This window comes from Aegilops tauschii, chromosome 3 (genome assembly GCF_002575655.3).
Source record: "Aegilops tauschii subsp. strangulata cultivar AL8/78 chromosome 3, Aet v6.0, whole genome shotgun sequence".
In the NCBI taxonomy this organism is placed as follows: domain Eukaryota; kingdom Viridiplantae; phylum Streptophyta; class Magnoliopsida; order Poales; family Poaceae; genus Aegilops; species Aegilops tauschii.
The window spans coordinates 120,596,072-120,606,989 of NC_053037.3; the positions used below are offsets into that span (position 1 = coordinate 120,596,072).

At 58.5% G+C, this 10,918-nt stretch overlaps 1 pseudogene; it reads left to right on the forward strand.

The window, feature by feature from the left end:
• Positions 1-912: 912 nt before the first annotated feature.
• Positions 913-2,717, forward strand: LOC109777256 (uncharacterized; annotated as a pseudogene).
• Positions 2,718-10,918: the final 8,201 nt, after the last annotated feature.

The following is a 10,918-nucleotide window of genomic DNA, read 5'->3' on the forward strand; positions in this document are numbered from 1 at the left end:
CGACGCGATGGCCATGCCCTAAGGAGATCGGCTAAGGTGTCGTTTAGCTTTTTAGGGGGATAGATGAAGTATGCTGCTAAAGTGGTTCCCCAACTGTAAGATCCGTTATCCCTCTTTTGATTCTCATCCCCAATTCCATTCCGCGCAGTTCGTGTTTGTCATACTGGATTTCATTTTTTCTAACTAAAGGAATGTGCCATACTGGATGAATGCTCCAAAACTAATTAATTATTTTCATAACCACATTGAAGAAACTCGTTTGTTGCTTTGATGCCGTGTTTGTTAGTCAATGTTGATTTTGCAGGCCGGGTCGTCATTTGTGAGCGCCATTCTTAGTATTTGGCGGTTCAATCTATTTACCCTTCATTTGTCAGGTTTTTTTTTACAAAGGATGGATTTTATTACTTAAAATGAAGCTTCAAGAGGATAAAAATACAATGAGCACACACCCGGCCTCTGCATAGCGAAGATGCACACAACCAACACCAACACACGCACACAAAAAACGCCGGCAAATAGCAAAGTCATGTAAGACTAAAGCTATGCCTAAGCTGTTGTGATGTGCCCACAGCTCTGAAACTAGCCTTTAGTGTTTAGATTCAGAGGCACACTTGGCATTGAAACTGCATGGCTATTTGTTTCTTCAGTATTCAGTATTTCAGTCCATTATGTGCCTATCTTCCTCGCCCTTTCTACTACCCAATTTCACACTAGGAGATCGGCTAAGGTGTCGGTTAGCTTTTTAGGGATCGGCTAGAGTTGTTAAAGAAAAAGTGAATCTGTCTGGACACTTGACGGTGGTACGTGAGTGACGTGAGCGTATGGCTTCTGCCCCAAGTTGCGCTGACCGTCCTTTAAGGCTGCAACACCAAGCCACCAAGTGCAAACGGCGTGCTCCGCTCCGCTCCGCTCCCTCCCATCAGCGTAGCGCAGCGCGGCTTTAAACCCCGGCTCGGTGGATCCATCTATCCCATTCCCCATTCCCCATTCCATTTCAAATCGTTCGTTCCAGCCATGGCTCTTCATCTTCACCACCTGCTCCTCCTCCTCCTCCTCGTGCTCACCCCCCCCCCCCCCCCCCCCCCCCCCCCCCCCCCCCGATCCACCGCCTCCGCCACCCACTCGCCGGAGAGCACCGCGCGCAGCCACCACCACCGCCACCGGCCCCCGACGGTCACGCTCACGGCCACCGCCCACTTCCACCCCGTCCCTAGCGCCGCGCCCTCGATGCACCAAAACCACCTCGACACGGACACCCAGTCTCTGCTCGCCGTCGTCGACCCCGTCCTCGCCGACACGGAGTCGGCGGATGTCCGTCCCGCTCTGGTCGTGCCGCCCCAAGCGGCCGCGGCCTCGCCTCCTCCCACGCTCGTAGCGGCGCCGGATCTCGCACAGGCGACGCCGCAGCCGCAAGAGGAGGGGTCCGCGTCGACATCGACGACGCTTCTTCCGCTCCCTGCCATGGTGGCGGCAGCGAGCCCGCCTCCGCCTCTCGCCGGGTCCGACGCCGAGCAGGGGCTGCAGCAGCTCTCCAGGGTTCTCGCCTCCCTGGGGTACAACGAGTTGGCGTCGGAGGCGCCGCTCCTCGCCCTCGCGCCGCCGCTCGCGAGGTGGCCCGGGGCGATCACCGTCTTCGCGGCACCCGACGTCTTCGTCCAGGCCCTCGTGCCCCATGTGCTCGCGCCGAGACCTCCTCGAGCAGCACATCGCCATGGGCTACTACCCCTACTCCGAGCTCGCCGCCGCGGCCACCATGAAGATCCCCTCCGCCTCCGTCGGCTTCTGCATCCAGGTCCTCACCGAGCGGGGCCCCTTCGGCATCCACTACGCCAGGATCTACGCCGATGGCGTCGAGGTGTCCCACCCCGAGCTCTACAACGACGGCCGCTACGTCGTCCACGGCATCCACGGCTTCCTGCGCCCGCTCACGCACTCCTGCTTCGACGGCCCGCACCACCACCTCCTCACCGGCACCGCCCGCTCCGCCGCCGCCTCCGCGGCGACCGCTGCCTCCGTGGTGCGCATCATGATCCGCGACGCCATCGCGCGCCTCCGCGACCGGGGCTACGGCTTCATGGCGCTGGCCATGCGCGTCCAGCTCGCCGAGCTCGAGAGGTTCGCCAACCTGACGCTCTTCGCGCTCGACGACCAGGACATCTTCGTCGGCGGAGGCCACCACTACGTCTCAGCGTTGCGCTTCCACATCGTCCCCGACCACCGCCTCACCCACGCCGGCCTCCTTCGCCTCCGCCCTGGCACGATACTCCCCACGCTGGCCGGCGAGGGCCAGAGCCTCGTCGTCACCAACGGCGCCGGCTCCGCCTCGGCCTACAACTACGACGTCAGCATCAACTACATGCCGATCAAGGAGCTCGACGTGGTGGTCAACTCCCGCATCGCCGTCCACGGCGTCTACATGCCGTTCCCCCGCCCCCACCTCGTCAACCTCGCCGCCTCCGCCGTCCAGACGAACAGCACCTGCGGCGTCGGGGGACCCTTCGGCGACCGCCCCTCCTCAGCGACGACCTCTCCCAAGGGGCAAGTAGCTCCTGGTGTGTGATTCGTGAGTCTTCTCGATCATTTTGTTCTTCTATGTTTCTAGCCATGATGGATTTACTGCTAGTAGTTCGAATGAGAGACTGGGCAGTCGTATGGTGTCGTGATGAGTAATGTAATGTGTCCTACTTCCGGTCACATTTTTGTGACACGGAATGGTTGCTGCGCCTTATCCAGTAGAGTATTGCTTGAATGAATTTTGGTACGAATTTGATTGATCTGGTTGCTCTGCCTGACTGCCTCTGTTCATGTTCGTTTACAGATTTCGGCTTACACCGACTGTCTGTCTTGCACTCTTGTTTGTGCTAAGAAGTACTGTGCTAAATTGAATTTTTGGGGTGATCCTGTGATGGTTTGATCTCCAGGATCTTTGTGTACTTCAATTTGTTCTGGTCATCATTATCATGTGCATATTCTGTGTTTTCCACAATGGAGCATATGCAGCTCCAATGTCATCCAGGATTTAGGTAACTAAATATCTTTCATACTGCCGTTTCGGTTTTGGCTCGTGAACTTACAGTGACCATTCTGTTTCTGTTATGTTAAGATGTGAAGTAAATTGGATGATCGTGTAATGATCCGATCTCATGTTTCTTTGTGCTAGTTTCTGTGAAGTGACTGTGTAGGAGTAGTAGTTTCCTACAATTGTGCTGATTAAGCATTTCTATAGAGTTAGTTGCTGCTCTAAATTTTCGTGGGGCAAGTGTCTGCCAAGTAGTAAGTTTCCTAATTCTGTCTTATTAAGCAGCTTTCCAGAGTTGTGCTGATGCAATTTACAGTTAGTCAAATTCTGTAAAATTCTGCATTGATGAACTTCCCACCATGGTCTTTAGCCTGTAATCTCGCTCGCTTACATGCATAACTGATTTTATTTTTAAAACATTCAGTAAAAGTCAAAACGCTCCAAATTTTTTCCAACAAACTTGAGTCGTCGCTTCTGTCGTAGAAAAATATTCTGTAACGAAATATTCTGTGACAAAAATGACAAATATTCTCTGACAAGTGAACAGTACCTCGTATATAGTGACAAATTTATTTATTTTACGTCCACAACAACATGAAAGTCATTTCTTCGTGAAAGATTTTATACGAGTGCAACAATAAATCTACTTTGTTCGCAAAAAGTTTCAGATTTTTTTGACTTTCTTACAAATTACTATTTAAAAAAATCGGGTGTAATTACATCCGAGAGCCAAACGTTCCCGTCCATGGACACAAGCCCTACCCTGCATTTTGGTGAGCAAAGATGCTTCCACACTCTTGAGTTCTGAATCACATAAGGGCGTGTTTGGTAGCCCACATAGAGGCCAACCAGACCCGCACGGGAAGAAAATGGGTTGTTTGGTTTCCTGTGTTCATTGTTGGGTCTGCATCGCACGGACCTTAAAGCACCTCCCAACCAGGCCCGTTGGGAACGCTCAAATCGGCGATTTTTCCAGAGCTAGGCCCACTCGATGCACGTGGGCGACGGCTGCACGTGGGGAGCCTCGCTTGAGAAGCCGTGTTGCTTCCCGAAGCGTCGACAATAATTGCCATCACCTTTCCTCACCACTCTCTCTCCCCTCTCCCCACTCTCTCACTCTTACCAGCAGCGGCGGTGTTCAGCGGATCGGAGAACAGCAAGGCGACCATCGGCCTTCATCAGCGGTATCCGATCCGCAACATCACCCGCAACACTTCGGTAATGGCGGCAAGCACTTTTTTCACCATCCTCACTTACTATTTCGCATTGATCCACATTCTAGGGGAATGGGTAATCAGGGTAAATAGCCATAGTACTGATTATAACATCATCATGAGTTCCTAGTAGAGATGTATTTTAGGGTTCCGATCCGGATTGAGTACAAGGGGAATGGGGATTGGGGGTAAATCTTACACAACACTTTCTAATCTTAGCCCCGATGACCCTTGAGGCGGTTGGAGCGACGGGTGGCCTTGGCCTTGTTCTTGTTCTTGTTCTCCGGCTGGACCATCATCTCGTCGTCCTCACCGGAGTCCAGGTCGATTGGCAAAGTACGGTAGCTTAGCTCTGATGCCCTGACAACCATCTCCACCGCTTCTTCTTCCTCCTCGGGCTCCAAACCAATGACCTCTGGCGCCACCAAAGTCCTATTCCAGTATGCTGCGGCATGTTGGTCATGAGGAGCCCTGTACTCCCTATTCTTGGCCCATCTTGCCATCTGTCCAGCGAAGGATGTCGGACGACATAGCGCCCTTCACTGGGTCAGGAATCAGCATCTTCAACTCCTCCATCGTCGCCTTCTTCACCACAACATCTGCCTCCTTGTGCATGTCTTCGATGTTGCTGAAGTTCGAGCACACTTCCATGGCGTTCTCGAACTTGGTGCGGTCACCGAGCGAGCACCCGAGGAAGAAAGCCCTCCATCCAATGCCCCAAGGCAAGGGGTTGGGGTTGGAGTTGGAGTTCATGGTGATGGATAGGAGGAAGAGTGATAGACATAGAGGAGAGAGGATTAACTGAGTGCGGTTTTGGGTAATGTCGGCGTTCTGGGAACGGGGGTCCCCAGACTTGCCTGCCTGCAGCCCACGGCGTGGCTGTGCTGCAGGCCTGTACGGCCCATCTTCATCAACGAGACAGTCAAGACCCTCGCGAGGCGGACGACACAAGACCTCCACGGGAGCGGCCTCACCAGGATGCCTCGCGAGAAGCAGAGATATCAAGGCGGGGCGAACCTCGCGAGGCTCTCGTGATGTGAGCCATGACGATCAAGACCAGGCGGGCGCCAGCACGAGCAGCGTCCTTGTTTCTTCTTTGGTGCTAAGGAGGCAAGCACAGGCGCGAAGTACCGAGGCATCAGGAAAAGGTTTCCATATCAGTGCAACGAGACCAAGACCAGCCGGACGGCAGGACGGAGGTCACCATGGAGCCCAAGACGGCGTCACCACCAGAGCCTTTTGCAGGCGAAGACCGCTTTTGTCAGGATAAGCTGTACTAACTGTCCCCTTTCAAATTGGCCGTTGTTGGCTCCCTTCCCGCTCAATATTTGGGAAGAGGACCAGGGCCTCTATAAATAGGACTAGCCACCACCAAAGGAGGCAGCTTGATCTCATCTGATCGAGAGCCAATCTTTAGCCACACACCGAACACAAGAACAGCCCAACCTCAGGAGGCTGTTCTCCCCCTTGTACTGTTCATCATCAGCCCAAGAGGCAATCCACCACCACCACACGGGAGTAGGGTATTACACCACAAGGGTGGCCCGAACTAGTATAAATCTTGTGTCTCTGTGTTGCGAGTTCGTCCGCGAGATCTTAGCGAGCTAGGACGTAGATCGGTACGAAGGAAATCTCCGCGCGCACCCCAGTGTTCGAACCTTGAGGGTTTTGCCGGAACCTGAGATCCGACATTTGGCGTGCCAGGTAGGGGTGCGCCGGAACTTCCCTTCCGTCGTTCGCGTCCAGTCGCTCCGTCGTCTTCATGGCGGACGCTGGCCGTGCTCGTGCTGAGCGCCGGGCTGCCCTAGCCACCCGCGTCGCTCGAACGGCTCCCGTCGGTGGGCCACCTCGTCGTTCTCCGTCTCCCGCCGCCAACGCCGCCACCGGCCCGGCGGGGAACGAGCAGCAGGCGTCCTCGTTGCACCCCTCGGTGCGGCAGGACGGCCGCACCGCCACTCCATCATTGACTCCCGCTGGTTCGTCGTCTCACGCTCGTCGCGCTCCCATGGACGCACGGGCCGCACTCCTCATGGCGCACGAGCTCCTGCGCTACCGCCCGGTCGACGACCTCTATGAGGATTGGCTCGACCGCATCGCCGAGCTTGTCCGCGCCGCAGGGGGCTCCCCTGCGCCGTCCCTCTCTCCGCCGGGCCCACCGCCAGCTTCAGGCGACGCAGCTCACGGAGCGCCTCCACCACCTCTGCCCCAAGATGGCGCCTTGGTACCAAGGCGTGCGCTGCCGCGACGCGATCCGCCGCGTCCGGCGCCCGCGCGTGAAGAAGGAAGCTTCCAAGAAGTTCCTCGACCGCAAGAGAACGCCCCGCCACTCCTCGCACCACCGCGCCAGGATCGTCTGCCGCGGCAGGCCCCCGCGCCGCTTGCCGTAGCGGCGCGTGGGCGTCAAGACCAGGCTCCGCCTCCAAGACGGGCCCCGGCGACCACGGCCGGCTGCCGCGCCTTCACCCCCGAGCTGGGTAGCGTCGCCTGGCCGGGCAAGTTCAAGCCAGATCCGTGTCCTCGCTATGACGGCACCCTCGACCCCGTGGAGTTCTTGCAGCTGAGCATCGAGGCGGCCAACCGCGACGAGAAAGTCATGGCGAACTGGTTCCCTATGGCACTCAAAGACGGCGCCCGTTCGTGGCTCCTGAACCTACCTCAGGGCTCGGTCTCCTCCTGGGACGAGATGCGCGACCGCTTCGTCACCAACTTCCAGGGCACTCGCGACCGCCCGCCGGCCACGGGTGACCTGCGCCGCATCAAGCAACAACCAGGAGAGACCCTCCAGAAGTACATCCAGCGCTTCAACAACACTCGCCTCAAGATCCTCAAGGTCACGGACGAGGCCATCATCTCCGCATTCTCAGACGGTGTCCGCGACATCAAGATGAAGGAAGAGCTAGCTATCCACGAGGAGCTGTGCACATCTCAGGAGCTGTTCAATCTGGCGACCAAGTGCGCAAGAGCCGAGGAAGGGAGCCTCTCCCTCCTCGAGCTGCCAGCTGCAGGCCTGGAGGAGAAGAAAGCCAAGACCAAGGACGTGAAGCGCAAGGAAGCAGCCGTGCTCGCAGCAGAGCCGGACACCAAGCGAGGCAGAGATCAGCCCGAGTTGTCAAAGAGTAGCCGACCGTTCTGCGCTTTCCACAACCTGAACACCCACAACACCAGCGACTGTTAAGAGCTGAGAGCCATTCGAGAAGGACGCTTTGGTCGACGCCCGGAGCGCAGCGACCGGGGTTATGGCCGAGGGGGAGGACGTGGTGGCGGGCGCTGGGACGACCGTGGCCCGTGCCAGGAGTGGCGCGACAGGCCTTGTGAGGACCGCTGGCAGGATCATCCTCGCGAGGGAACCTGGAGGGACCAGCCTCGTGAGGATCAACCTCAGGGCAACGCCGGTCTTCCCCCGCTGCCGCCACCACCAAGAAGGAACGACGACCACCATCAAGATGAGGGGGCTGGGGGCTTCCAGGAGCCGCGCGCTATCGCCTGCATCTTGGGCGGAGCTCAGGCCCCAGCCTCGCAGCGTATCTTCAAACAGTTTGCTCGTGAAGTGAATGCAGTCCTCCCCAAGCTTGAGGTCACACGCCCGCTCAGGTGGTCCCAGTGCGCCATCACCTTCAACTCGGCAGATCAGCTCAAGTGCGCGGCCACCGCTGGCGCCCTCCCGGTGCTTTGTTCACCAGTCATCAACAACGTGCAAGTTACCAAGACCCTCATCGACGGTGGAGCAGGGCTCAATGTCCCGTCCGTCGACACGTTCGACAACCTCCAAGTGCCATATGACCAGCTTCAGCCTACCAAGCCTTTCTCGGGAGTGACCGACGGCTCCACCACACCAATAGGGCAGGTCCGCCTCCTTGTCACCTTCGGAGAGTGCAAGAACTACTGCACCAAGCTCATCACCTTCGACGTCACGCACATCCGCCTGCCATACAACGCCATCCTTGGGTATCCAGCCCTAGCGAAGTTCATGGCAGTAACCCACCACGGCTACAACGTCCTCAAGATGCCGGGAAGCGGCGGAATCATCACCGTCCCATGCGAAGAAAGACACGCGGTATGCTCCCTCGAGCGTGCCTTTCAAGCTGCGGCAATCGACGACCCCGACAGCCAGGGCGATGGCCCTCTGGAGGCCATCCCCAAGAAGAAGAAGCAGCTGCGCCATGCCGGACCTCAAGAGGGTGGCGTCGCGGCTGGAACCTCGTCAGGATCAGCGCCCGCTCCAGGGGCGCCTCCCTCCGTCGCATAGGAAGGTGCCCCCAGCGCCCTCCTCGGGCAGGGCTTGGGGGCTCTCTTCTGGAGGGCCTCAGACCTTGCCAACATCACGAGGGAGGCGCTCGGGCACCACTTGGAGGCGTGCTTCAAGGCACGTTTCCCTCAGGAGGACACGGGGCAAGGAGTGCCCACCGCTCAGGAGTTCATGACCAAGACCACTCAGGAACTGCAGGACGCAAGGGCCATGCGCGGCGATCGCCGCTTGCGAGGCGTAGCTCCCCATCCAGGCAAGGATGCCGGGCTGCGCGTCTGCATCGATGTCCCAGGGCTCAACAGGGCCGCTTCTCAGGAGCTTTTCTGGCCTTCGCGCGTGGGCCGGTGTGAGGGTCCGCTGCACAGCTACGTTCGCATGCCATTTGGCATGCCGAGCGTGTTGTTCGTCTACCAGCGCAACCTGCGGCGCGTCCTGGCGGCTCAGGAGGCCAGGCACCAGGCCGTCCTGGCAGAGATGGAGACGGTCCTCAGGGAACCTCCTGGGCCCCCAGAGCCTCTCGAGGCTCAGGACCCTGGTGGCTCGTGAGAGGCGACCCCGTCCCCGCGTACCTTCGGCTGCTCCGACATCTCTTCATCAACAAAACCAGGTGACATTTTCCAAGTTCATTCAGCTGGGAGCGCCCCTTGGGCTGCATCATTCCCAGGCCACGTGGGTCCGTCCCTGTGGCATGTATCACTTTTGCGCATGCCTTTAGCTTACCCTGTTGGGGGCGCCCCTCGGGCTGCATCATCCCCAAGTCGCTCGGGCCTGACCCAGTGGCATGTATCTTGTTGCATTTACCCAAGCTGACCCGCCTTTCACGCATAATCTACATGTGGTTATCACCTGCTCGATCGCCACCTGCCATGGGTCCACCCCTCTCTCTTGCAATTCGCTTGCGCGTTAAAAGGGGGGCTCCTGAGCATCGCGACTCAGGAGCTCTTACTGGCTCTCCAGCCCTCACCCTGGCCTTGACCACGGCATCGCGACCTGGCATACCAGCGGCGGCTGAGCTCGCTCGAGGGCCGGAACCTGAGGACGTAGAGCATCTGTACCTAACCGCCTCGCAGGAACATACAGCTATCAAGACCCAAGACCAGGCGCAACCCGCCTTGAGGTAGGGCCTCGTGAGTCCCACGCTGGCTCATGAGTGCCCAGATACACCTCGCAGCCCTGTCGTGCAAGCCACGTGTCAGGGCAGGGCTGTACACGCCCCGGGGGCTCTCCTCAGAGGGAGCCCCCTCCCACGCACAAGTGGAAGCACCATGCTCCGCGCTGGCCATCGACACTGCCGAGGAGCGGCTATGCCCGTGAACAAGCGGAAGCACTACGCTCCGCGCTGGTGATAAACAACTGAGGGCGGCTTCACGGCCGTACCAACCTCAGGGAGCCCCAGAGCTCAGCGTCCAGCCTCACCGCAACGCCTCCCCTCGGGAGAGCCGCGCGAGGGGGCTGGGCACGGGGGCTGCGCTCGGGTCACGCCCAAGCGTACGCCACCCAACCAGGTCTCCCGGACCTGGGGGTTGCGCTCGGGTCACGCCCAAGCGCACGCCACCTAACCAGGTCTCCCGGACCTGGTCGTAGCACGCCCCTCCCGAGGCCTCGGCGAGGGCAGGTATGGAGATTGTTTGCACGTCAAGGGGGACTCCTGAGCATCGCGACTCAAGAGCCTAACTGGTCACGTAGCCCCTCACTCCTTGGTCCGTCCTGGTCTCCGGTCGGCCCAACGGCAGTTGAGGTATGCGCGGGGCCGGGCTCTGCCGACGTAGAACATTAACCTATCCTCGCGCATTTTTCCTATAAGTTGTTTGCGCGTCAAGGGGGACTCCTGAGCATTGCGACTCAGGAGCCTAACTGGTCACGTAGCCCCTCACTCCTTGGTCCGTCCTAGTCTCCGGTCGGCCCAACGGCGGTTGAGGTATGCGCGGGGCCGGGCTCTGCAGACGCAGAACACAAAGCAGATAGGAAGAAAAACGCAAAACCTCGAAGCAAATATTACAAGACATATTGTTCTCACAATACCAAAACGCAAGTTTAACGCCTCCACGAGGCCTGATGCATGGTTGCAGGAATAAAAACAGGAAAGGAGCCGCAGGTCACCCCTGAGCACCGTCGATGCCCGCGGGCGGCACTCCTCCCATGGTAGTGTCGCCCCCGGTCGAGGGCGCGGAATCAAAGCCACAGAACTTCTTCAGCAAGGCCTCCACCTGACCTTGCATGGCAGCAGCGGCAGCTGTGCAGTGTTCATCAGCCACAGGCTCCAGCAGCTCGTCAAGACGAGCGCTGGGGTCAACGCAGCTGAAGAGAGAACACGAGCCTTCGCCTCTGCCATGGGACCGACGCCCTCCACAACTTCGTCGAGCGCCTCCACCAAGAAGGGAAGCAGCTGAGCAGGGCCGTCCTCATCGGTGGCCAGCGGCCTCTCCAAGCCTTTCTCGT